This window comes from Ursus americanus, chromosome 15 (genome assembly GCF_024610735.1).
Source record: "Ursus americanus isolate L20-20 chromosome 15, mUrsAme1.1.p, whole genome shotgun sequence".
Lineage (NCBI taxonomy): Eukaryota > Metazoa > Chordata > Mammalia > Carnivora > Ursidae > Ursus > Ursus americanus.
The window spans coordinates 32,725,359-32,751,138 of NC_142141.1; the positions used below are offsets into that span (position 1 = coordinate 32,725,359).

The 25,780-nt window shown below is 38.2% G+C and overlaps 1 protein-coding gene across 1 annotated transcript in view; it reads right to left on the reverse strand.

The window, feature by feature from the left end:
• Positions 1-25,780, reverse strand: part of FBXO4 (F-box protein 4) — a 364,568-nt gene that overhangs the window by 125,880 nt on the left and 212,908 nt on the right. The window lies entirely within an intron of this gene.

Below are 25,780 nucleotides of genomic sequence, written 5' to 3' on the forward strand. Positions count from 1 at the left end.
GTATATTCTTCTTGAAAATAAAATCTAACCAACTAAAGGATAATTTAAAATTTAAAAATTTAAGAATATATGGAGAAAAGACTGAGAGTGACCACTGAATTCATTTAAACATAAAAACTATGCATAATATATTGGTGGTAGAAGAATAGAATGTAAATGTTATAAAATCTTTCAACTTATGAAAATAAACTATAAAAATTTAGAACTAGGGAGCAGATACCTAATAGTAAGTTGGAACATACATAATCATTTTTTATTTTAAAAATACTTTAGATCTATTTTTTTATTTGGGTTTTTTTTTTTGTATTTTATCTCTGTTGACCCTTAAAATTTTATTTTATTTTTTTTGTTAAAGTATAATTAACATACAGTGTTATGTTAGTTTCAGGTATACAATATAATGATTCAACGATTCTATATATTGCTCATTTTTCATCAAGATAAGTGTACACTTAATCCCCTTTATCTATTTCACCCATCCGCCCCCCATCTACCTCCCCTCTGGCAACCACCAGTTTGTTCTCTGTATTTAAGAGTCATTTTGTTGGTTTGTTTGTCTCTTTTTTCCTTTGTTCATTTATTTTGTTTCTTAAATTCCACATGTGAGTGAAATCATGTGGTATTTGTCTTTCTCTGACTTACTTCACTTCGTTAGTTTTTGTTTTTAATTAATGACCTTTTTAAAAAGAGTAATTTTAGATTTACAGAAAAGTTGAGCAGAAAGTACATAACATTGGCATATACCTCTCCCCCTAACCACACAGTTTCCCCTATTTTTAACATCTTGTATTACCGTGGTCCATTTGTTATAATTTATGAGCCAATACTGATACATTATTATTAGCTAACATCCATAATTTACATTAAGGTTCACTCTTGGGTGAATATTCTTTAGGTCTGAACAAATGACATGCATCCACCATTATAGTATCATATATAATAGTTTCATTGCCCTAAAAATCCCCTGTGCTCTATCTATTCATACTTCTTTCCTTTTTTTAGAACCTCAATCCCTTGGCAAACACTGCTCTTTTTACTGATCCATAATTTTGCCTTTTCACATAATAATTTAAATTATTAATTTAATAGATACTCTCTAAAATTGAAACATGTACTAAAAAATTCATATGGCTTCCATCCCTAAGTTTTAATTTCCTTTTAACTTTAGAAAAAGTATCTTGTATAAAAAAACACTTATTTGAAGTTTACAATTAACTTCAATTTTAATTCTTCTCCTTTTTAAAGTTCAATAAAAATACTTTTATACTGTCAATTTTATTTATTTTTTATTTTTTTTAAAGATTTATTTATTTATTTATTTATCTGACAGAGAGAGACCACCAGTGAGAGATGGAACACAAGCAGGGCGAGTGGGAGAGGAAGAAGCAGGCTCCCAGCGGTGGAGCCTGATGTGGGGCTCAATCCCGGAACGCCAAGATCACGCCCTGAGCCAAAAGCAGACGCTTAATGACTGCACCACCCAGGCGCCCCCATATACTGTCAATTTTAAAAGAATATGCAGAGGGTAGACATATACAATGGAATATTATACAGCCATAAAAAGGATGATCTCTTGCCATTTGCAACAACATGGATGGACCTAGAGAGTATGATGCTAAGTGCAATAAGTCAGACTGAGAAAGAAAAATACCATATGGTTTCATTTATACGTAAAATCTAAAAAACAAAATGAATAAACAAATACATAAACAAAAAGCAGAATCAGAATGAACTGATAGTTGCCAGAGGGAAGGGAATGGGGGAATGAACAAAATGGGTGAAGGAGAGTTAGAGATACAGGCTTCCAGTTACGGAATGAATAAGTTACGGGAGTAAAAGTCAAGGCTCAGAGAATATAGTCAATGATATTGTAATAATGTTATATGGTGACGGATGATAGCTACACTTATAATGAACATTGCATAATGGATAGAGAAGTTGAATCACTATACTGTACACCTGAAACTATGTAACATTGTGTGTCAACTAAAAATTATTCAAATAAAAAATTAAAAAATAATAAATAAAATAATATGCATAATAGGATCATATTTCAATTAGTTTTTTTCTGAATATATCTATCTGTCCATATACCCAACTGCACATATACATAGCGATATATTTGGAAACATGTTCAACAAATATCATAGTTATTCCAGGGTATTGAAATTTTAGGTAATTTATAGCTGTTTTTTTATGTGATTTAAAAAAATTTTTTTATAATAATGTTTTTTATTATATTATGTTAGTCACCATACAGTACATCCCTGGTTTTTGATGTCAAGTTCGATGACTCATTAGTTGTGTATAACACCCAGTGCACCATGCGATACATGCCCTCCTTACTACCCATCACCAGCCTATCCCATTCCGCCACCCCCCTCTCCTCTGAAGCCCTCAGTTTTTCTCAGAGTCCATAGTCTCTCATGCTTCATTTCCCCCTTCTGATTACCCCCCCTTTCTTTATCCCTTTCTTCTCCTACCAATCTTCCTAGTTCTTATGTTCCATAGATGAGTGAAACCATATGATAATTGTCTTTCTCTGCTTGACTTATTTCACTTAGCATTATCTGATTTTTTAAAGCTGTTTTTCTTTATATTGTCATGTGCATGTATTTTTAATATGATTTTTTTAGAGAGAGAGAGAAAGAGAGAGAGAATGCAAGAGGGGGAGGGGCAGAGGGAAAGGGAAAGAGAGAATCTTAAGCAGGTTCCACGCTCAACGGAAAGCCCAATGCAGGGCTCCATCTCATGACTCTAAAGTCACAACCTGAGCTGGAATCCAGAGTTGGATGCTTAACCAACTAAGCCACCCAGGTACCACATGAATTATTATTTTTTAAACAGAAAATCAAGGGGCACCTGAGTGGTTCAGTTGGTGAAGTGCTGGACTCTTAACTTCGGCTCAGGTCATGATCTCAGGGTCGAGATACAGCCCCATGTCAGTCCCAATGGTTAGCGGGGAGTCTGCTTGAGATTCTCTCTCTCCCTCTTCTGCTGCCCCTCCCTCCCACTCTCTCTCTCTCAAATAAATAAATAAACCTTTTTTTTTAAAAAGTAAATCATATATAGTAAAATAAATATAATGAGATTATGTAAAATTTTCATTTGAGTCAAAAAATGCATCTCATAACCACAAGATAAAGAAAAGACTAAAAAGTTTTAAAATACTTTGATTATAGATGAAAGTGAGCTTAATGAGTGCATTTGAAGAGCTTAATGAGTGCATTTGAAAAGCTTAACAAAATATCAGACTATATTAACAATGTCCGATGAGGAAGTCCTTGTGCATTTTAAAGACCACATGTGGGAAGTTTGAATTCAGCTCTGGATGCAAATTCAAATGCTTTCAGGAAAAAAGGGACAAGGATTTTAAAAGAATCAAAACTAATTCATGAATGACTAGCTTGTGCAAGTGTTAGTATTCTTATGCTTTGTGATTTCAAAGAATTCAATATGTATTAACAGTTAGAAACTATGGAGAGAAATAATTTGGTTCAGTGATTCAAAAGTCTCCTGAAAGAACTCTCCACCATAGATGTCTGAGCATAAGTTGGTTAACCTTTTGGTAGGGATGCTGTGGTACAAATTCAAATTTCAGGCAGATGAAAGACTGAAAGTCTCTAAAATGTTATCTATGTTAAGGCCCAAGTCTGGAAACAAGCAGAAATGATGTGATAAGTACAGTGGTTTCACAATCAAATAAATCCATTGAAAGCCATATTGATGCTACATTGGGTTATCATCACCAAGTTTGAATCACCAATATTTCAACAAGCAGTTGTTAGCCTTCATCACTCCGAATTTTGGCAAAGATTTTTCTTCTCATGGGGTAGTGGTAGAAGAATGGGGAAAAACTTTGTGCTAAATAAGATGTATACTTCTAAGGGGTGAGTTTTTATGGTTGATGCAAAAACAGCATTCCTTGCCCCCAATTTTTCTTAGCCCAATTCTTAAAATTCAAATGAAGGAGAAATTAAAAATTTGTGTGCACATAACATATACAGATATATGATTAAAGGGCAATATTTGTGGAAATAATATAGAAATATCTGCTTCTGTATTTCTTTTATTTTTTAAGATTTTATTTATTTATTTGACAGAGATAGAGACAGCCAGCGAGAGAGGGAACACAAGCAGGGGGAGTGGGAGAGGAAGAAGCAGGCTCATAGAGGAGGAGCCTGATGTGGGGCTCGATCCCAGAATGCTGGGATCACGCCCTGAGCCGAAGGCAGACGCTTAACCGCTGTGCCACCCAGGTGCTCCCTGCTTCTGTATTTCTATTTTCCACACACTATACCTCTTTCTTTCTAGATTGTGGAGATTTATAGCTCAAAAGGGTCTTAGAAATCACTTAATCCAACCACTACATTGAACCAATGAGGAAACTGAGGCTCAGAAAGGTTAAGCAACTTGCTTAAAGTGACATAGTTAGTTCCTAAAGGAGGTGATTCTATACCTCAGTACCCATGACTCTCAGCCAGAGTTCTTTACCTTACATCAGGTACTGAAATTTATGTGCCTTTATTCTCTCTCTTCATATTGGCTTCCTGATAAAGTGCAATGCTTGTGCAAAAACCTTTTTCAGTACATACCTGTTGCAGACATTTTGAATAAGCTACAATCTGGCATTCTCCTGTTTTGGTGTCTAGGTACTAGAGTATTGTGCCTGTCTAGCCTCTTTCTTGAATGTTGACTGGTTTGCAAACACCATTCATCTGCCTTTGTTCAAGGGAACATATTATTTAAAGAAATTCCTGGATTTTTGTTTTGTTTTGTTTTGTTTTGTTTGAGAATATTGTGTAGAAGAGAGGATCCCTGCATAGGTCAAGGTTCTGGTTTGCCAACACTAAGACCCATTCTGCCTGATTGCTTAGGTTTAAGCAATAAGGAATCGATTGCAGAATATTAATTAGCTCAGAACACAAGATGAAGGTGGACTTTTTTGAAAATCACAATTACTATGCTCACTAATCCAATTCGTGATAACTCATTCCATTCAACTGAAAATTTGGAAGCCCTATGAGCAATGGTATTATATCAAAACAAAAGATGAAAATTCTGACATATAATTGGAATCCAATATGCTCCACAATGTCTAGACTAGAGTGAACATAAATGCTTGATATAGACAAGCAGGTGAAACCTAATCCATCTGAAATTCTGCCAGATATATTTTCTGCTAGAAGAAAGAAGTAAGTAGCAACAGTTGGTGAGGAAAATTCACTTCTGAATAAGGAATTTATTTAACATTGATACACAAGACTTGGCACCAATTCATTACAAATATATGTCATCTCACAGAACAAGGGTTTGCACATGGAAATAGATTAATAATGATCCAGAAAGATATATGAAAGGGCATTTGTACAAATACCGAATATATCAGTTAATTAAATAATGTGTTTCTATTATGTGAAGTCATCAGTGGGAGTCTGGGGGTGGATGGACAATTGTTTGAATAGTAGTGGAAACCTTATGAAGGCGAAGTTTTCTCCCTTCCTATTATTTGTGAGAGACTTGGATTTAAAGAGAACTTTGAATGAACATTCAGGAGTTGAAAGATATTCCAAGTCTAGTAGAGAAACAGAGCATTGGTTCAGAAATACAGCAGAAAGTGCGTATATTAGTCAGCTTTGTTGCTATAATAAACAATCTCAATAATTCACAAACATTTATTTCCTGCTCTCATTACATTTGGGCTACAGGTCAAATAAATCAGGCTTGGCTTGGCTTAGCTTTATGCATTTTTTGATTCTGGAACCCAGGCTATTGGAGTAGCTACCACTAGGACATGTTATTCTCATGAGCAAATATTGTAGAACAGATGAACAGAAGCATGTGATGTCATGAAAGTCTCTGTTCAGTACTCACACACTGACATCTCTAACCACTTTCTGTTGGTCAAAGCAAGTCACATGGCCAAGCCCAAAGGATGCACCCACTGCAAAGCTCTGAAAAAGATGTAGATGAATTATTTTACCACAGTGAGGGAGAGAAGAGTTGGGAACAATAATCTGACCTACCACAATGTATCAATAATAGTTTTAATAGACTTCATAAGACAGGAGGGGACAGTAGTAAAGATAAGGGATCCAGGGCTTTTTCAAAAACAATCTGTAAATACAGAAGTTTGTCCTGATTTAGAGAATGACCTCAAGCAAGGTCAACCAGATAGACTCGTAACTGGAAGTGGGCAATTTGTCTTGGATACAGCAAGTGTCTTCTTTCTACATACTTTCCTCAATCCATCTTAAAACTCGCAATCACTCTATAAGCTCCCAACTCACAGCATCAAATCTCACATAGGACCAGGATCTATCAAAGTAGGGTATTCACCATAGTCTTCAAACAGAATTTGATGTTTTCTCTAAATGACAGTATACATATAGTCACACAAACAATATTGAGTATTTAATTTTAACCTTTTCTTGAGCAGTTTTTTCAATTTTTAATGTAGTGGAAGCCTCAAAAACCAAAGGACCTGTCTCAATTTCTGAAAATCTCAGCCTAGGAATATATTTGATAAGGTTCATCTGTAAGGAATAGTATTTCCCTCAGTGAAATTTTACAGGGATACCCAATGGATAGAAATAATATATTCTGATTTAGGCAGCCCAAGAGAAGTCCAAGTTACCTCCACCTTCAATTCTATTCTTCTCAACTGCATTTGAGGGACTGCTGAGAAAGTCCCACTACTTTTTGAAGCACTATGGGAACACTACTAGTAAAAGTGTCTGATAAGGCCTAATAAGTTACATCTTTTGGAACTCTTAAACATCCCCAGTTTGGTCAGGCAAGGGCACAGAGTGTGAACTCTGGAATACATGGCTCATTGGGTAGATTAAGGAAGTAGTGGGGAGCAGGAGGCATTTCTGCCATCCCAGAAATCATGCCTCATAGGAGACTACTACTCATAAGGTAAACTGTAATGGTAAGTACCAGGAGAGAGATGGAGAAATCTTCTCTGAAGTAAGAAAGATAAATATCTGTGCTTGATGTAAGAGGAGAGGGCAAAGAGGAAGGAGAGGTGGAGGAAACCAGTGCAGGATTTGATCAGTGTGGAGCAAAAACAGAAGTTCTGATACCGTCTGCCCATAAATAACTATTGGGCTCTTTAGCTGTGCTCTCCATACTTCCATGGGATATCTCTGTGATCCTCTCTGAGCTAGACCTTATCAATTCAGCTCAACAGCTCAGTAGTTCCTCATATACAAATAATGGTGCGAAATTTATATATAGAAAAGAGCTTACCAGCTAGTGTATCTCATTTAAAATATATAACCCTGCCTTTTATAAATAGCACACAAATAAAAGAAGAAATATAAACTTCTTAATACCAGTTAGGTCCCTCATCAGTGCTTTGCTACCAAACATAATTTATTTACTCAACCATTTATTTTTCATTCTATCTTAAGAATGGCTAGATTCAACAACTACAATGTATTGAGCACTATAATGAAGATGATGTTAGCTAATAATTGTTAAGCATTTACTATGTGCTTAGTACTTCTCATAGATTATCTCACTTAATCATCACTATGACCTTGAGAGATAGGGATTATTATTCTCCATCTCCTACAGATGGAGAAACAGGCTATGAGAAGTTAAAAGATGTCTCCATGACCTATTACCACCAAGTTATTCAGTGCAGATTTGAATCATACTACCCCCTTTAAGCCTTACAACAATGCTGTGAGATGAGTATTATTCTTATTTTATAGACAGGGAAGCTGGGGCTAAGCAATTTAACCAATTTTGCAGCTAGTAAGTAGTGGAGAAGAGAAGTGAATCCAGAATGACCTAACTTCAAAAGCTATGTTCCAGGTTACTTATCAGCATAAGTGAAAAGTTTTACAAGGTAGAAGAGCAGTTACCAGCTTAGATTTACATCCCTGCCCTGCCACATGTTAGCTGGGTAATGTTTAGCATCAATTTCCTTACCCATGGATTGAAGACAATGATATACATATCATACTTAAGATGGTTGTAACAATTTAAATAATGACATAAAGTCTTACCACAAACTACGCTCTTTACAAATGTCACTTGTTCTCTCTTCTTAACATTATTCTTCCCCCACTATCTCCTACCACATATGTTAATTTTACACTCACAATCAACCAAGCAGATGTACTTGACATCTCTGTATAAAACTTGCTTACTTCCCTATGTCCTTCTCCAAAGCATGTAATAGTAATTTGGAGAGCTCTGATTTTTAGAAGGTCTGCATATTTATTTCTTCCAATTTTCAAAAATATACGTGGATACCACAGAACAATTATTTTCAGCACTAACAATGTTACTACATAGGAATACATCTGATGTAGCATTAGAATGAAATTTATCAAAATCAGAATTCCTGCAACCAATTAAATAAAGGCCATTTAAACATTTTCCTAGGTAGTACTGTACTCTCTGTGACACAAATGTCAAGTTATGCCAAGTTGTGTAGACACAAATTACCTTAATGTTTATCTCAGATAAAACTATTTTACTTTTAGAAGTCTCAGTCTGATATAATGGAAAACAAGTACACACGCATGCAATTATAGGTTCAAATAAAATCCTAAAATTCTTCTTGGACCTCATAAATAAGAATGGTGAACTGTACATGAGTCATTGCAGAGATCATTTTGGCTGGATCAGGACCATGTAATTAATTTTAAAGTTAAATGGTTCTTGGGCATAAAAATATTAGAGACATCTTTAAATTTTCCAATTTGATTTAGTGTCATCCCTTATTATCCGCATACAGGGCTTTAATCCCCTGTATTAAGGATTATCATTCTTCATTCAAGAATGATATTCAGCAAACACACTGGGTAATCATTGGCTCAGTAAGTGACAGGCATGTACGTGGGGCTTAATGAATAAAAGGAAACATTCACTAATCTCTTCTTGAGCACCCATTATGTGTAAGAATTGTGCTAGATTCTAGGGATACCAAATCAAATAAGGCATTAAATTTTCCTAAGAAATTTACAGTCTAGTGGGATATACAAACAAATAAATAGATTACTACAATGTGCAAGGTTCTCACAGACCTGGGCACAATGGCACCTAAACACATATGTTACAGTCACCATGCGGTCAAAATATAAAATAGAGTTTATTGGTGACAAACTTGCTAGCAGAGAGATAGTAGAACCACATAATCCTCTGGATTCTCATGGAGTGGTGTGCCTAAGTCAGCCACAGCAAGACTATGCCCATGAAACACTCTTCCTATTCATACAGAAAGGTCAGGGTCCTCAAGGTGACTACATAACAATGGAATATTCCATAAGAAAATGGTCTTGTTATCAAGGAGAAGCCTATAGAGATTTGTCCCTGGATCAGCCTGTTCTTCAAGTGAGTTAGTCAGACTTGCTGAGCCAACAACTTGGGATATTAACCTTAAGGACTTTCTGAATTTGCTGCTTCTTACTCTGGAAGCCCAGAGGATGGCATGGGGATTCAGAGAAGGTTTCCGAGAGAAGGACATTAGAACTAAATTTTGAAGAGGTTTGCAAGATGAGTAAGAGGAAGATCATTCTGGTAAAGAGAAGAGCAAGTAAGAATGAATAGCATAAAGGACACCACATAGTCAGCACACTACTGCAACTGCAAATGGTCCAGTGTAATTGGATAACAGTTTGAAGTAGATAAGCCTACAAGGCAAGTGGATACCAGCTCAGTGCCTTACACAATTTCGAATAGGTCAAAACAGTGAGGAATTCATCAGCATATATTATTTCTATTTAGCCTTCATTTGCTGATGTTGGGGAAAAGGGATCACAAAATAACTAAGAAAACAAAGATGACAAATTCTACCTCTTAAGTTTAAAAAGCCACTGGTTTAGATGTAGACCAGAAATATTCTGATGCATATGTACAGACAGAACATTCTTGCTTCTTGTCTAGATAAAAATGGTTTCCTAGGAGAGGGGAGAGGAGAGACACCGAATATGCAGAAGAAATCTTCAAACCCCAAGAAGCTCTCCAGAGACAGAAGCTAACTAGATGCAAAACAAAACCCAGAGACTACTCTCTCTTTGTGCAGTGACCCCAGAATCTCTTGATTCCATCTAGCGAGATCTGTTGATCAACAATATCCTATTGCCTACTGATTGTCCAACAGGATGAAGGCCTTCTTGTGCCTTAAGACTGTACTTAGCTATTCAAACAGCTCACAACTTGAAGACAACTCCATTTTTAAGAGCCTAAGATATTGCAAGTTCCTAGGGACTCTGGAACTCCAGAGGGGTAGGGATGGTATGGAAAGGAGAATGTGTTCAATGGCCAGAAATGTGGTAATGGAGCTAAATACGTGGTAGAATATCACTTATAGGGAGCTTTTGAGGCTGTGGTGAGCTGGTGAAACTAATATGTTTATTTTCCAGAATGGAATATTCACAGTAAAAAGGGTTGAGACAGATATGAGGAGGACAATCATGGTGAAAACCAGGGAAGTCTCTTGAAATCCTTTGATACTTGTAAAAAGTCAGCATTGCAAATTCCTCTTTTTATTTATTTGTTAAGAATACCAAATGAGGGGGAGGGAAAAGATGGTGGAGGAGTAGGGGTCCCCTTTTTCAGCTGGTCCCCTGAGTCGAGCTGGATAGGTACCAGACCATTCTGAAAATCCATGGGATCAGCCTGAGACGCAGGAAGATACATCTGGATCTCTACAAATGAACATCTCCAGCGCTGAGTATTGAGGTATGAAGTAGGGAGCCGTGAATCCGCGCACAGATATCGGAAGATAAATGGAAGGGGGAAGGAGTCACTAGCCTCGGGCTCCGGGAAGCAGTAGCCACCTGCACTGGGGGGCGGGCCAGACTTGTAGACTGGCACTCAGGAGAGCAGACTGAAACCGTGAGCCTGGGAATGCGTGTGCGACCAGATTGAAAACTGGAGCTCCTGAGCGCTCACTGGAACTGGACTGATACTGGGAGCTCGGGAGCGGGCGAGCGACCAGACTGAAAACCTGCGCTCCAGAGTGTGTGTGAACCACACTGCAACAGAGAGCTCAGGAGTGTGCACGGGAACTGGGGGCGGCTGGCAGTGTTAGAAACACAAAGGACAGAGACGTGCCAGCCCTTGAAGTGAGGTCTGGGACACCGGCTGTGGGGTGCACAACCCGGGACGCTGCAAGGTTTTTAGCAGCACCAACAGAAACAGAGTTAATGAGGTCAAGAGCGCTCAGTGGAGAGCAGACTGAGATCTCTCTCTTCTGAGACAGAGGCTAGGATTCGGCCACTGCTGCTATGACTCTCAGAAGAGCCACAGAAAACTATCAGGGAAAGCCACCAGAGAACAAAAGCCCGGAAATATCAGCTTACAGTGTGCCCATCCTCATCCCCCCGTCAAGGGGATAGGGAGACTCCACCCAAACAGGGTTGCCTGAATATCAGTGCGGCAGGCCCCTCCTCCAGAAGGCAGGCTGAAAAATCAAGAAGCCCACATCCCTAAGGTCGCTATAAAACAAGTGCACACTGCATGGGTCCTGGTCAATAATTTGGGCTCTGGGCAACGCTGTGACATCTCCTCATCAGAATGACGAGAAGGAGAACCCCCCCCCCCCCAGCAAAGAAAAGATAATGAGTCTGTGACCTCTGCCACAGAACTGATGGATACGGATATAACCAAATTATCAGAAATGGAATTCAGAGTAACAATGGTCAAGATGATGTGTAGACTTGAAAAAAATATTAACAAAAATATTAATGAGAATATAGAATCTCTAAGGGCGGAAATGAGAGTGAATCTGGCTGAAATTAAAAATGCTATGAATTAAATGCAGTCAAAACTAGATGCTCTGACAGCCAGGGTGAATGAGGCAGAAGAACTAATTAGTGAATTGGAGGATGGGATGGTGGAAGAGAAAGTTAAAACAGAAACTTGGCTTGAAAAATCCAATCTCAAGAATGCAGATACCAGGAGATTACTGACTCAATGAAACATTCCAATATCAGAATCATCGGCATCCCTGAGGAGGTGGAGAGAGAGAGAGGTCTAGAAGAGATATTTGAACAAATTGTAGCAGAATACCTCCCTAATCTAGCAAAGGAAACAAACATTCGTGTCCAAGAGGCAGAGAGGACCCCTCCCAAGGTCAACCACGGCAAACCTACGCCACGTCACGCCATAGTGCGTTTTGCAAATATTAGATCCAAGGATACAGTATTGAAAGCAGCCAGGGTGAAGAAATTTCTCATGTACAGAAGCAAAAATATCAGAATAACGTCAGACCTGCCTACACAGACCTGGAATGAGAGGAAGGGTTGGCAGGATATTTTTAAAGCTCTATCTGAGAAAAACACGCAGCCAAGGATCCCTTATCCAGCAAGGTTGTCATTCAGAATTGATGGAGAGATAAGGACCTAACAGGATCAGCAGAAACTGACAGAATTTGTAACTACAAAACCAGCCCTACAGAAGATATTAAGTGAGGTTCTATAAAAGTAAAAAGGTGCCAAAAGTGATACAGAACAGAAATTTACAATCTATAGAAACAAAGACTTTACAGGCAACATGGCATCATTAAAATCATATCTCTCAATAATCACTCTCAATGTGAATGGCCTAAATGCTCCCATAAAATATCACAGGGTTGCAGATTGGGTAAAAAGACATGACCCATCCATTTGCTGTCTACAAGAGACTCACCTTGAACCTAAAGATACATCCAGACTGAAAGTAAAGGGATGGAATACCATCTTTCATGCCAATGGACCCCAAAAGAAAGCTGAGGTAGCAATTCTCATATCAGACAGATTGGATTTTAAACTAAAGACTATAGTTAGAGATACAGAAGGCACTATATTACTTTAAAAGGATGTATCCAACAAGTGGATATGACAATTATAAATATCTATGCCCCCACCAGGGGAGAAGCAAGATACACAAGCCAACTCTTAACCAGAATAAAGAGACATATAGATAAAAATACATTAATAGTAGGGGACCTCAACACTTCACTATCAGCAATAGATAGATCACCTAAGCAGAAAATCAACAAAGAAACAAGAGCTTTGAATGCCATACTAGACCAGTTAGACCTCATAGATATATATAGAACACTACACCCCAGAACCAAAGAATACTCATTCTATCTAATGCCCATGGAACATTCTCAAGAATAGACCATGTTCTGGGTCACAAAACAGGTCCCAACCGATACCAAAAGACTGAAATTATTCCCTGCATATTCTCAGACCACAATGCTTTGAAATTGGAACTCAATCACAAGGAAATATTTGGAAGAAACTCAAACACTTGGAGACTAAGAACCATCCTGCTCAAGAATGATTGGGTAAACCAGGAAATTAAAAATCAATTTAAACAATTTATGGAGATCAACGAGAATGAAAACACAACGGTCCAAAACCTATGGGACACTGCAAAGGCAGTCCTAAGGGGAAAATACATAGTCATCCAAGCCTCACTCAAAAGAATAGAAAAATCTAAAATGCAGTTTTTATATTCTCACCTCAAGAAACTGGAGGTGGAACAGAAGAATAGGCCTAACCCACACACGAGAAAGCAGTTGATCAAGATTAGAGCAGAGATCAATGAATTAGAAAGCAGGAGCACAGTAGAGCAGATGAACAGAACTAGAAGTTGGTTTTTTGAAAGAATAAAGAAGATCGATAAGCCACTGTCAAGACTTATTCAAAAGAATAAAGAAAGGACCCAAATTAATAAAATTATGAATGAAAGGGGAGAGGTCACAACCAACACCAATGAAATAGGAAGGATCATTAGAAACTTTTTTCAACAGCTTTATGCCAATAAATTAAACAACCTGGAAGAAATGAATGCCTTCCTGGAAACCTATAAACTACCAAGACTGAAACAGGAAGAAATTGGTTTTTTAAATAGACTGATTAATTATGAAGAGATTGAAGCAGTGATCAAAAACCTCCCCAATAACAAGAGTCCAGGGCTGACGGATTCCCTGGGAAATTCTACCGAACATTCAAAGAAGAAATAATAACTATTCTCCTGAAGCTGTTTTAAAAAATAGAAACAGAAGGAAAGCTACCAAACTCATTCTATGAGGCCAATATTACCTTGATCCCCAAACCAGGCAAAGACCCCATCAAAAAGGAGAATTACAGACCGATTTCCCTAATGAATATGGACGCCAAAATCCTCAACAAGATCCTGACTAATAGAATCCAACAGTACATTAAAAGGATTATCCATCATGACCAAGTGGGATTTGTCCCTGGGATGCAAGGGTGGTTCAACATTCACAAATCTATCAGTGTGATAGATCATATCAACAAGAAAAGAGTCAAGAACCATATGAACCTCTCAATTGATGCAGAAAAAGCATTCGACAAAATACAGCATCCTTTCCTGATTAAAACCCTTCAGAGTAGGGATAGAGGGTACATTCCTCAATCTCATAAAAACCATCTATGAAAAGCCTACAGCAAATATCATTCTCAATGGGGAAAAGCTGGAAGCCTTTCCCTTAAGATCAGGAACACGACAAGGATGCCCACTCTCACCATTATTATTCAACATAGTACTAGAAGTCCTTGCAACAGCAATCAGACAACAAAAAGGGATAAAAGGTATCCAAATCGGCAAAGAAGAAGTCAAACTGTCTCTCTTCGCAGATGACATGATACTCTCTATGGAAAACCCAAAAGATTCCACCCCCAAACTACTAGAACTTATAGAGCAATTCAGTAATGTGGCGGGATACAAAATCAATGCTCAGAAATCAGTTGCATTTCTATACACGAACAATGAGACTGAAGAAAGAGAAATTAGGGAATCCATCCCATTTACAATAGCACCAAAAATCGTACGTTATCTCGGAATTAACTTAACCAGAGACGTAAAGTATCTATATTCTAGAAACTACAAATCACTCTTGAAAAACATTGACGAAGACACAAAAAGATGGAAAAATATTCCATGCTCATGGATCGGAAGAATTAACATAGTTAAAATGTCCATGCTACCCAGAGCAATCTACACTTTCAATGCCATCCCGATCAAAATACCAATGAGATTTTTCAAAGAACTGGAACAAACAGCCCTTAAATTTGTGTGGAACCAGAAAAGGCCACGGATCGCCAAGGAATTGTTGAAAAGGAAAAACAAAGCTGGGGGCATCACAATGCCGGATTTCTAGCTGTACTACAAAGCTGTGATCACAAAGACAGCATGGTACTGGCACAAAAACAGACACATAGACCAATGGAACAGAATAGAGAACCCAGAAATGGACCCTCGGCTCTTTGGGCAACTAATCTTTGATAAAGCAGGAAAAACCATCCGGTGGAAAAAAGACAGTCTCTTCAATAAATGGTGCTGGGAAAATTGGACAGCTACATGCAAAAGAATGAAACTTGACCACTCTCTCACACCATACACAAAGATAAACTCCAAATGGATGAAAGACCTCAATGTGAGACAGGAATCCATCAAAATCCTAGAGGACAGCATAGGCTGCAACCTCTTTGACATCAGCCACCGCAACTTTTTTCATGACACATCTCCAAAGGCAAGAGAAACAAAAGATAAAATGAACTTGTGGGACTTCATCAAGATAAAAAGCTTCTGCACAGCCAAGTAAACAGTCAAAGAAACTAAGAGGCAGACCATGGAATGGGAGAAGATATTTGCAAATGACACTACAGATAAAAGATTAGTATCCAAGACCTACTAAGAACTTCTCAAACTCAATACACGGGAAACAATAATCAAATAAAAAAATGGGCAGAAGATATGAACAGACACTTTTCCAATGAATACATACAAATGGCTAACAGACACATGAAAAAATGTTCAAAATCATTAGCCATCAGGGAAATTCAAATCAAAACCACATTGAGATACCACCTTACGCCAGTTAGAATGGCAAAAATTGACAAGGCAGGAAACAACAAATGTTGGAGAGGATATGGAGAAAGGGGATCCCTCTTACACTGTTGGTAAGAACGCAGGTTGGTACAGCCACTCTGGAAAACAGTGTGGAGGTCCCTTAAAAAGTTAAAAATTGAGCTACCCTATGATCTATCAATTGCACTACTGGGTATTTACCCCAAAGATACAGACATAGTGAAGAGAAGGGCCATATGCACCCCAATGTTCATAGCAGCATTGTCCACAATAGCTAAATCGTGGAAGGAGCCGAGATGCCCTTCAACAGATGACTGGATTAAGAAGATGTGGTCCATATATACAATGGAATATTACTCAGCCATCAAAAGAATGATTTCTCAACATTTGCTGCAACATGGATGGGACTTGAGGAGATAATGGTAAGTGAAATAAGTTAAGCAGAGAAAGACAATTATCATATGGTTTCACTCATTTATGGAACATAAGAAGTAGGAAGATTGGTAGGAGAAGAAATGGAAGAAGAAAGGGGGGTAAACAGAGGGGATAATGAACCATGAGAGACTATGGACTCTGGGAAACAAACTGAGGCCTTCAGAGGGGAGGGGGGTGGGGGAAGGGGACAGGCTGGTGATGGGTAGTAAGGAGGGCACGTATCACATGGTGCACTGGGTATTATACGCAAGTAATGAATCATGGAACTTTACATCAAAAACTAGGGATGTACTGTATGGTGACTAACATAATATAATAAAAAATTATTATAAAAAAAATAAAACACGTTCTCACAGCAAAAAAAAAAAAAGAATACCAAATGAAAAAAATCTTTAGAAATATACATAAATGTATTTAAGAAAAAGGATTTATTTTTATTTTTATTTTTTTAATGATTTTTTATTATATTATGTTAGTCACCATACAGTACATCCCCGGTTTCCGATGTAAGGCTCGATGATTCATTAGTTGCGTATAACACCCAGTGCACCATGCAATACATGCCCTCCTTACTACCCATCACCGGTCTATCCTTTTCCCCCACACCCCTCCCCTCTGAGGCCCTCAGTTTGTTTCTCATAGTCCATAGTCTCTCATGTTTCATTCCCCCTTCTGATTACCCCCCCTTTCTTTATCCCTTTCTTCCCCTACTGATCATCCTAGTTCTTATGTTCCATAGATGAGAGAAATCATATGATAGTTGTCTTTCTCTGCTTGACTTATTTCACTTAGCATTATCTCCTCCAGTGCCGTCCATGTTGCAGCAAACATTGAGAACTCGTTCTTTCTGATAGCTGAGTAATACTCCATTGTATATATGGACCACAACTTCTTAATCCAGTCATCTGTTGAAGGGCATCTTGGCTCCTTCCACGATTTATCTATTGTGGACATTGCTGCTATGAACATTGGGGTGCATATGGCCCTTCTCTTTACTCCGTCTGTATCTTTGGGGTAAATACCCAGTAGTGCAATGGCTGGATCATAGGGTAGCTCAATTTTTAACTTTTTAAGGGACCTCCACACTGTTTTCCAGAGTGGCTGTACCAACTTGCATTCCCACCAACAATGTAGGAGGGATCCCCTAAGAAAAAGGATTATTAATGTTAATTTTTTGCCATAATTTTTACTATTATGTAGTGTGAATATCATTAAATGAAACTCTGAATTTCAAATTATCGTATTTCAGCCTGTGTTCAGTGCATTGATCTTAGCCTTTTGGATAAATTGTTTTTCTCTCCTGTTTATCAGAATACTAAAAGTACTTTAAAATAAAGGAATTCCAAATTTCTGGAAAAAAATAAAAAAAAACCCAGGAGAAAATCATATGCCATCCTAGCACCCCAAGAAAACCAGTTTTCACATTGTTAACCTTAGGCCTTTATTCCTTCCATTATTTTTGTCATGTGATCTTTCTTTCATGTAGTTGATAAAATTTTTCTTATTCTTTAATTTAATATTATATCAAAAGTATTTGCACATGTTCTTGAAACCAAGAAAGAGTTCATTTTCTAAACTTGTTTTACTAGTGGTTTTAATCATATACTTGTCTCCACATATTTCCAGGCAGAGAGCAGGAACAGGGTGAAGTTACTGGGAACGAGAACAGCCCCTAGGGATGTAACAGTGACTGGAAGGAAGGGAGAGGGGAGTATAGGGAGGTAGGATTGGGATATCTGTTTGCCTCATTGCCCCCTAGAGGGCACAGACTTGGGAATCTGTCTCAAATCAACCTCTGGTACCAGGTATGCTTGAGCATCTTAAAGGGCAGAGGAAAAGAACTTCATCACACTTACAGAATAGATTTATTAACTGTTAGCACCTGCTTTGTTAATGAATTTTTCCCAATATATATTGTATGTGTGGAAAGTTTCATTTGACACTGGCTGTCATTATAAACCAGCAAGGTTTTGGGGGAGTAACCCTTACCATCTCAAATTTTATTGGCAGGTACTCTTTCCTACCAAGAAGAATACAAGAAAACTGAATTGCTTGGGAAAATTTGCAACAACTGTACAACTCCAGTGCATCAGTTACCCAGTGCCCAGCATAGAATCTTGCTTCTCAATAACAGATTCCCTGGTATAGAAGCTGTGACTGCCACTTCAGCTTCCCTAAGATTTGTGGACAAGGAATGGCCATGGGAAAAACCAAATGCTCTGTTACTATAATGTCGTTGTTGCCAGTGATGGCTACAGAATCCCTGCTGCCAAAACCATGAAGAGAGTTTGTCCTAACCAAACTGCTGAAATGATCTTTACTGTTGTTATCCAGAGGTATTATAAAGTAGGATTACATTATGAGCCATCCCCTTGCCTCCCATCACCCTCCTCAATTCCAACCCCTCACACAAGAGAAATATATGGGCCTAGAATGTTATACTTTATACTTTCAGTGCCTGACTCCACTCAGGGGATCCCAGTAGTAAGCCTATTTTTCCTCCTTTTTTCCTAGTTCCTTACAGGGCAATCCAAATGATACAGATCTTCATCTTCTCCCATTGGGAAACACATTCCAGACTATTTTCCCCAGGCAGATGGATAAGACCAGCTAAGCATTACATTTATATTCAATATCTCTCATTTATTCAAGTCTAGTATTTAAGCAGGGATGCTATCCAGATTTCCTGAGAAGTTTTTTTCAAAATATATATACCTTCCCCACACCCTCAGAGAATCAGGTTCATTTCTCTTGGTGGGCCCAGGCACATATAAATGGAAAAAATCCAGGCTATTCACATTTATAACCACATTCCAGTGCTACTAATTAAGTCTCTAAATGAATGGGTGGGACCCAGGTGCACTAAGTGGGTAACTTGGGTTATTGTGATACACAGTTTCAAAATATTTCATTTCCTAAAATTGTGGAAGAGCAGCCCTTAGATGTTCCCAGCTCTTTCTCTTGCATTCTTGGCTGCTGTATTCAAATTGTTCTTAAGGACTGGGGTTGCCTTTCTGCTCTTTCTCTCTTTTTAGGTGGCCTGGCATAGACCAACCAGGACACTTTTAATCATATTTTTCTAGGTCTTGGATTACACAGGCAAATTGGAATATTGGGTTGGAGCAATAAATATCTTTCTGGTTGCACAAGACTGGTCTCCAGGCTTGAGCTCCATGCAGTTCTCTACTTCACTACGGGAGGCGGGAGCACACAGCTGAGAGGCAATGTTACCTAATCTGATGGTGACAAAATGGAATTGGTAAAAAATCAAGCAGGTCAAGAATTAAGAGTTGCTGAAGGGCTCATATAAGAAGAAAAAACGAAGGGGGGGCAGTATTTGTGAGAACCTATTGGCCATACTTGGCATATGTTACAACACATTTGCAAACTCTAGGAAATCCCTGATCTGCACAGCACATGTTTACTGTGGCTTGTTATATAAGCCTGAGGCCTGTGGTAGGGCTGTGCTGAGTTAAAAGTCTAGAGACACAGGAAGGATGAATAGAAAGAGAGGAATTGGCTTGTCTGGGATAGGCAATGGATCCTTCTGATACTATTGATATTAATAAAACAAGGCTACGACAATTTCTGCTCTTCGTAGAAATAATTCCCCTATCACTGAATGTCCCAGAATCTATGGGAAATTGGTCAAATGAAACTCTTATTATTGAAACACCAAATATTCTGTTCATTTTTCAAGCTTGTCATTTTTTCTCTGATAAGAAATGAACTAAGCTTTGTGATTATTCGCCCTGTCACCACTTAAATGACTCATTTACAGTGCAGAACAGGAAGTGATTTTGTGGACAAAATACCTAGTTTCTTGGCTACATTTGTTTCCAGCTGACAAATATTCAGCATCCATGATGTGCCTGCCCTGTGCTCTTTTGCAGAAGGTGGGAAAGACTTGACCTGTGTTTTCTTGTAAATCAGGAGATTCTAAACTTGCTTCAGAATAAGTGAAATTTTAAAATTATGCCATAGTTTTATCCCCCAAGGGTACCCATTAATTTTTTGATCCAAATTCCTTGCATCATAGCAAGGTTTCAAAATTGCAAAATACAAATTTTTCAAGGGAACACTGGAAACCCGTTGTAAACACTTGAAAAACACTTTGTTGAATTCACAACTCAAAAGCAATTTTTCAAAATTGTTTTTTATATTCATATCACTTCGGTAGGAGCAGGCAAACTGTTTCACTGTGGCTACCTTCCTTCTTTTTGCACATAATTAATTCATTTTCACCTTCACTCATCATTCATTCATTAAGTATTCATTGTGTTTGCCATGTGCCAGGTACTGTGCTATGACCTTGAGATAAAAGGGTGAACACAAATGGTCACCATTCCTACTCCTTGGAACCCTTAGTCTGACAAAAGACAGGCATTAATGAAAATACCACACATATTTATAAAAGGGCATTTTAAATGTGAAGTATTATAAAGGAGAATGACACCATGCCATGAATGAGTATAAAATAGGGATTTAACCTAGTCAGATGAATCAGGAAAGACTTCCTTAAGGATAGGAAGTGAGCTAAGATCTGTGCAATAGGTAGGATCTATCTTGGCAAAGACACATAGCAAAGGGAAGAGCATGGGCAAAGCCCATGTGGTCAGGGGTGCATTTTGAGTTCAAGGACCTGAAAGAGGACCCAGGTAGCTGAAGTGAGAGAGCAAGAGTACAATAGGAGATAAGGCTGAAAAAGTAAGACAAGGCCAGATGAGGAAAACTTCCCCTCAAGAATACCCCTCTCACCCTCTCTGATTTTTTCCTTACCCAAAGCTCTCATCTGAAGGACTCTTCATTACTGAAGTACCTCAACACTTTCCCTATATCCATTACTTTCACCTAGAGTTTCCTCCCTATCTCCATCACCTGTGATTTTATTCAATTTTCAAGATCCTGTTCAAATTTCATTTTCTCCACGAATCTTATAGTGTTGCCCCAAACAGAATTAATCTTACTCTTTCTGTTTGTATGAACTTTGCATTTTTATTAGAATTTGTCATATTCCAGGTTACCTACTTTTTTTTTTTTTTAACATATATTTCTCCTTTTCCAAATTGTATACACCTACAGGGCAGGAATCATCTCTTATTCATTCCATATGAAGCCTAGCATAGATCTTGGGTTTAGTAGGTGTCTAATAAATTCTTATTAAATTGTATTATAACACCAGACTTCAGAAAATAAAAAGGCAATTTTAGTATGTTCCTTTGTTTTCTTTCTTTTATTTTTTTTTAAGATTTTATTTATTTATCTTTGTGAGAGAGAAAGAAGAGTGAGCATGAGTGGGGGGAAGGGGCAGAGGGAGAATTAGACTCCCCGCTGAGCCAGGAGCCCAATGCCGGGCTAGATCCCAGGATCCAGGAACCATGACCTGAGCTGAAGGCAGACCCTTAGCCAACTGAGCCACCCCGGCACCCCTGTTTTCTTTCTTTTTAATATTTTTTTTTAAGAAAAGGCAGTAGAGAACAGCAAACGTAACATTGTAGACAGAATCCAAATAGCTACCTAATATTTATAAAGATTATTTTATTTTAAAGAAATATACTACTTATTGGCATGATGCATGGCCATTAACTTTCATACATGTACTCTCTATAATCCTTTTTTATGCACATGCTTCTTTTTTTATAATAATATTTTTTATTATATTATGTTAGTCACCATACAGTACATCCCTGGTTTTTGATGTAAAGTTCGATTATTCATTAGTTGTGTATAACACCCAGTACACCAGTGCACATGCTTCTGCCTCATGCCATGACTGACTTCTTTCAGAAAATGTCATTTCTTAGTTTACAATTATGCCTGAGGCTAAATGCAGATTTAGTTTGTTAGTTTTAACCTTGATGGAGTGGATGTAGGTATTGAGGTGAAATGGTAAGTGACTGAGAGAAATGAAATTTAGGGATTAGTGTTAAATGTTGACAACAGACATTGTAATATGTGGCAGTGGGGAACTACTCTTCAACAATTATGACAACAAAGAAAGACAGCAGCATCATTGGTAAGTAAGAGGGAGGGGAGAAAATTTAGGAGAACACAAAAGGAATCTGAATCTCCTTGGGCGAAGGTAAGTCAACAAAAGAAATTGCAAATGTTTTTAACAGCCTTTACGAAACACTGGGATTTTAAATTTTAGGCAGAGGCAGAATGGTATAAGCTCAAATGGCATTGAGAGAGACAACAAAAATTACGAAGAGCAATGCACAGTATCCACTAGCAAATTTTTAACCTGGGAGCCACAGATCATTTCAAGGAGTCTGTGCACAAATTTTGCATCTGTGTGTATTTTCAGGAGTTCATGAAAGCTAAAAAGCTCTGAGGCTGGTATAATTTTCTACTTATTTAATCAAATACATGGTCTGCTATTTACTTTCGAATACTTCATTTTACACAGTGTGGTATAGTGGTGTCTATTACCTAGTTTTAATTGGCATTCTAGTGTAGCAGTTCACAGAGTGTGGTCCCACACACCTCTGGGGTTCTCCAGGACCCATTTAGGTCAAAACTATTTTCATGATAATACTAAAAGGTCATTTACCTTTTTTACTATGTTGACACTTGCACTGATGGTGAAAAATAGTGGTCAGTAAAACTGCTGATGCCTCAGCATGCATCAAGGTAGAAGTACCTAAATTGGTAGCAGTAATTATATTCTTCACAATCCAGTTCCATTTGGGGGAGGGATGAATAGAAATTTCTATTTATTTTCAGTTTACCACAACAACAACCCGTGTAGTCGCTATGCTATCATGGTAAGGGTTTGTCAAGATAAATTGTCAAGAAAAATTAAGCACAAAACCACTAAACTCAAAACCTTTGAGTTCACAGTAGCAAAATCTGCTACTTAGTGTATAGTGGTAGACAGGTGAGCCATACTAGCCACCAGTACTGACTCACATAGTGAGGGGTCCCTGAGTTACTGCCAGTAGGATACAGAGCAGACTCTCTCTCTCTCTTCTTCACCCATGCTCCTGTCAGCACAGCAGCTTCCCAGGGCTCAGGGTGATTGGGCCTGGCATCACAACTAAAGATCCCATTTCTTACCAGTTGGGATAGAGAGTAAGTCTGCTTGGAAAGGATCCTTTCATGAACACCTACTTGTACTGGATACCCATATTCTACTGGCCAACCAAAAGGAAACATCTCTTGAGGAAACCTAGGTCAGGAAGAATTTGGGGAGCTCCCCACAGATCACCTGACCCAAGACAGCCCCTGTCTTCTGTGTCTGGGGTCAGCCCTTCAGGAGTGCTGGTGATTGCAAGGGTCTGCCTGCCCTTCCACAGGGGTTCTTGCCCCTTCCCTGCCCTAACCCTCTGTTCAGCCCTTACTCCCTTTACCATTCCTGGCGACTTCATGATACACTCCTGCTTACCAACATAGTTTGCAGTGCACAGCCTTGTTCTCAGCACTCTGAACTGCCTGTGCCATGACAAAGACAAGGAGCAGAGAGTTCAGGGAATTCCAGATGGGACAAGAGAGAAGTTTCAAATGGAAAAAGACTGTCTTGCCTAAAGCACCCACCCCTGAAGGGATTCAAGGAACAAGGGGTATCGGCCAGTTGTAACAACAAAGTGGAGGACATACCCATCTTCTGAATGAATCTTAGCCCCCATCCTGCTGCTTCTCAAATTGTGGAGCTGGTCTATTCCCCTCCTAAGATTTGTCCAACATCTGGACATTCAAGGGAAGTACCCTGAGATCCTAAGAATGTAGAGGAAAGTTCTGGTTCCATTTTGCATAACAATTCCTTTCTCAAATTACTTCTCTTCTCTCACATTTTAATATAAACAGCAAGGAGAAAGGAGGCATCTTCAACACTTGGCTTAGAAATCTTCTCAGCTAAATATCCATTTTAATTACTTACAATATGGCATGTACTATGTGGCATTCATCTCCCATTAAGGGTTTTGCATGTATTAACTAATTTAATTCTTATAATAACCCAACCCTATGATGGAGAAACTGATACTACACTTATTTTTGCACATGAAGAAACTGAGGCATAGAGAGTATAAAGTTACACAGTTAATGGCAGACTGGGATTTCTCTTACCTAGTACAGAAAGAAAAATACGCATTCTCTTTACCTTGTGTTAGGCCACCACCTGGGTTACAACTGACTGCACTGAGAATTTACACTGGATTCAAAGGTAGCCCTCTCCAGACCAGACATGAAGAAGACTAGCAGGCTATCGGAGGCATTGGATGAGACATCTATTCAGTGATGCTGAAATCTGAATATTGGCCAGTTAATCAAATCACAATGTTTAAATGTGGCAACAGGTACAGAGTCGGACGTAGAGGTCAGAGTCTTAGATAGAAGCCAGTAAGGAAAGGCTTTCAAAGGACAGAAACAGGATCAGTAGATGGAAGTGGAAAGAGGAAGGAGGTAATGAGAGGATGAGTGTGACACTAATACACGACTAGGCACAGAGTGGGGGCAGAAACACCAAAGGGACTGACAAGAGAAAGAGATACTAGCCTGGGGTTGCCTAAAGTAGTTAATGGGACACTTCTCTTGTTGTTGCACATCAACTGCCATTTTAGTTCTTGTAATGTATTTTGAATATAATAAAACTTCACCAACATTTTTTTTTTCTACCAACTAAACTGAAGGAAAAGATAAATTCAACCTGATGATCTGGGATGCCTCATTTTTTCAGACAAGGGGGCCAAAAAAACCCCCCAAAACCTGTATGTTTTCCTTTTATGACTTAGCTCTTGAATGGCATAAAGCTAAATTTAGTTTCCAGACTGGGAAAAATTTTATTCTCAGATTCTGATAAAATATTACGTATGTATAAGGACTGCTCATGGCACTTAATTTTTAAATCTTTAATTGTTTTGTTTTGATCCAGGTTTGACATTTTAAGTTTCCTTTTTGAAAGCAAGCACAGCATAAATATCAAATAGCAATATGGGAGAGACAAAAATATTATTTCATATCAGGTCATGGTGCAGGAATATATGACAAAGTAAGTCAACAGACATAAAGTAAAACATCATTGTGTAAAAGCATGTGACAGAAGATAGGAGGTTAATTTACATATCAGAGAAGCACACAGCCCACTAAAATGAGGTCAAGAGTGGCAAAGAATGGCCACGGAAACCATTTCCTTGCATCACAAGGTTGATGTTGGGAAACAGGAAGATGGAGATTCATACTGGTTGTGACTATTCTTATTTATGTAAAAGTTAATAAAAATGAAAAAAGTAAAGTATGAGAATGAATGCAAACTAACTGAATAAATACATTAAGTAGTACTTGACTAGATTAGAACTTTGTTACTTAATGCAGGGGTTATTAACTCTAAAAACCTGTGAAACGTCAGTAATAACACACCTTCAGCTGAGAGTACTTAATGGTCTGGAAATTTCCAGATGATCTATATAGACCAATGCAGAAGTAAGACTAAAACCTCCTGAATCTAAACTAGTCAGAGTTCTTGGAGCATAATTACCTTTGTTGTTTTTATTTT